The sequence below is a fragment of the Dipodomys ordii genome, unplaced genomic scaffold (assembly GCF_000151885.1).
Source record: "Dipodomys ordii isolate 6190 unplaced genomic scaffold, Dord_2.0 Scaffold1535, whole genome shotgun sequence".
Lineage (NCBI taxonomy): Eukaryota > Metazoa > Chordata > Mammalia > Rodentia > Heteromyidae > Dipodomys > Dipodomys ordii.
The window spans coordinates 1-3,347 of record NW_012268751.1 but is presented as its reverse complement, the minus strand read 5'-3'; the positions used below and the strand labels follow the sequence as shown (position 1 = coordinate 3,347).

General features: G+C 42.4%; 1 pseudogene; it reads right to left on the bottom strand.

Annotated features, from left to right (window-relative positions):
- Positions 1 to 1,753: 1,753 nt before the first annotated feature.
- LOC106001979 lies at positions 1,754 to 2,511 on the bottom strand (annotated as a pseudogene).
- Positions 2,512 to 3,347: the final 836 nt, after the last annotated feature.

Genomic DNA, 3,347 nt, shown 5'->3' with positions numbered 1-3,347 from the left:
CCTCAGCACCATATAAGCAAAAAGAAAAAAGCCGGAAGTGGTGCTGTGGCTCAAGTGGTAGAGCGCTAGCCTTGAGCTGAAGAGCTGAGGGACAACGCCCAGGCCCAGAGTTCAGGCACCATGACTGGACCCAAAAAAGAAAAAAGAAAAACTTATTAATCCTCTAAGTAAGCTAGGGTGGAGTTTTGGGTATGAAGGACACATGGTCTCTATTGCAACTATTAAATATCTATTACAACTATTCAATATGCCATTGATGTACAAAAACAGCAAAAGATAATTGGAAGTAGCTGTGTTGCAACAAAACTTTATTTTCTGAGGCTGTCTGAATTTGGTCCAGTTGGCCAGTACGTGTTATAACTAATGCAAGATCTTGACAGAGTCTCTTCTGCCAGAATGGAAAGGAAGTCTTGACTGTTCCTGTCTACCATCTTTTTTTAAATATGTTTTTTATTGTGAAAATACTGTACAGAGGGATTATAGTTACATGAGCAAGGTAATGAGCACATTTCTTATCAAGCATTGTTGCCTCCTCCTTTGTTTTTCCCCTACCATCCCTTCTCTCCCACTTCCACAACTACACTCCCTCCCCCCCTGCCCCCTGCCTAAATTGTAAAGTTCATTTTTCAAGTGTCTTGTACATCTCATTGTTACAATGGGTCAACCTGTATCCCTATTTAAACATTTTGTTTTTACCCTTCCCCTGTCTACCATCTTATGATTTTAAACCTTTCTAAACAAGAAATCTGAAGCTTTTGGCATCAGCCAAACTCTACCCAAATTCCATGGCTGTGATAAGAATTCTGGTCTTTAGAGTTGTGTGACCTGGGCAGGTCATTTAACTCCTATGGCTAAATATTAAGTGCCATGTGAAAATCAGTGGGTTTTTTTTTTTGTTTTGTTTTATACTTGTCCTGGGGTTTGAACTCAGTGTCTGAGCACTGTCCCTAAGCTTTTGTGCTCAAGGATGGTACTCTACCAAGTGACCCATAGCTCCACTTCTGGTTTGTTTGTTTGTTTTTGGAGATAAGAGTCTCAATGATGGGCTGGGAAGGTGGCTCAGTGGTAAAGTGCTTGCCTTGCATGCCAGAGGCCCTGGGTTCGATTCCTCAGCACCACATAAGCAAAAAGAAAAAAAAAAGCAAAAAAAAAAAAATAAAGAGTCTCAATGATGTTCCTGGCCAGGCTGGCTTTGAACTACGATCCTCAGATGTCAGCTTCCTAAGCAGTTAGGATTACAGGCCTGAGACTCTTGTGCTCAGCAATCAGTGGTTTTTGAAGCAGTATTTTTCTATTGTGAACTCGACTCTCTGGATTCTCATTTTCTCATTATTTAAATGTACCACAGACATTAGACTTTCTCTCATAATACCATGGCACATTTGAGTTATTACTGAACAAACACCCTCTATTCCTGTATCTTAGATGCTGCCAATATGAATAAAACACATGACAATTTTATTAATTTCTCCCCATATGGGCTTTTTCATTAGGTTGCCAACAAGGGAGTCCATTGCCAGCTCAGCAGTGAGCTACACAGATACTGCTTCCTATTCATTGGCCCCCGAATCCCCCCCAATAGCTCACACTGGCACAGGTGCAACTCTAAGAAGGGCCTCCAGGAGACTTCCACACTGTTGGGGCTCAGTGATCAGATGATTTGACACACCCTCATTTGTTCTTCATAACTGTTTTTTTTTCTGCCATCAATAAGAAATTTACTTATTTTTTTTTAAAAATCCAAACGTTGGCATTGTCCAGAAAAATTCAACAGATTTATAATTGTTATAAAGTTGAACTGCTGAAACATTTTGACTTGCATTAATGCTTTATATCCCCACAGTTATATTAAAAATTCACACACAAATGAAAATGGAAAAACTGCCAATACCTGATTTCTGTCCCCTATTTTGCCACTGGTAATTATCTACTTAGGTACCTTTTGACCCCATGGGGAAAAAAAATCTAACATTCAGAACTACTGATAACAAGAAAAGGGGGTGGGGAGGGGGGACTTTGACAATGAAATGCCTCCCATTTTAGTGGACTCTTAAGCACGTTCTCTACGTATGCGGCGTGCTAGCTAGCTATTTTTTGGCATAATTGTCACACATTTGGCATGGATAACACACAGATTGGTATCTTCAGAAAGGCCAACGAGATAGGCTCACTCGCCTCCTGCAAAGCACCAACTGCTGCGCTCTGGAAGCGCAGGTCTGTTTTGAAGTCCTGAGCAATGTCTCGCACCAAACGCTGGGAAGGGAGCTTGCGACTCAGAAGTTCTGTGCACTTCTGGTAGCGTCTCATTTCACGGAGCGCCACAGCACCAGGCCTGTAGCGGTGCAGTTTCTTCACCCCTCCGGTGGAGGGCGCGCTGATCGCCAGCTGCTTCCTGGGCGCCTGGCCCCTGGTGGACTTGGGGGTGTCTGCTTGGTGTCTGAACCATGGCGGAGCGGCCTCAACCCCCGCTTCTCCTTCGGCTGGAGCTCGGCGAACGAGAGGCGGCGGCGGCTGCAAACACAATTCTGTTCTTCATAACCCTTTACCAAATGATAATCACTTTATGTTTTCAGATTCCAAGTCAAAGTCAATCTCTTTCATTTCAGCGTAATAGCAATTTGCCTAACAATTTGTCTATTGGAAATGGACTACTTGATTTCTTAAGTTTATAGATGTTTCATATTTGCTTTGTATTTGTGCTAAAGAACATAAGAATTATGTTGAACACACATGAGAAATTTTGCTTTGTCTGTCTTGTTCAATCCTATAAGCTCAATGCTTCCTTCTATTTTCTTCCTTTCTTTCTTTTTGCCAGTCCTGGGGCTTGAACTCAGGGCCTGGGCACTGTTCCTTAGCTTCATTTGATCAAGGCTAGCGCCCTACCACTTGAGCCACAGCACTACTTCAGGCTTTTTCTGTTTATGTGGGGGTACTGAGCAATGGAACCCAGGGCTTCATGCATATGAGGCAAGCACTCTACCACTAAGCCACATTCCCAGCCCATTCTATTTTCTTTTAATGATTCTGTTACAGTTCTTACCTCTTTTCATATACAGTTGGCAATTTTAATCTCATAAAACTGTGCTACCTAATACAATAGTCACAGACCACACATGGATGACTGTTTAAATGAATTAAACTTGAAAAGTCACTTCCTTTAGACAAATTTGAAATGTTCAGCATACCTGAGGCCACTTACTACATTGTTCTGGACAGCACAAATACAAATATTAATGCTGATGGGCTGGGAAGGTGGTAGAGCGCTTGCCTTGCATGCATGAGGCCCTGGGTTCGATTCCTCAGCACCACATAAGCAGAAAAAAAAAGCCGGAAGTGGCGCTGTGGCT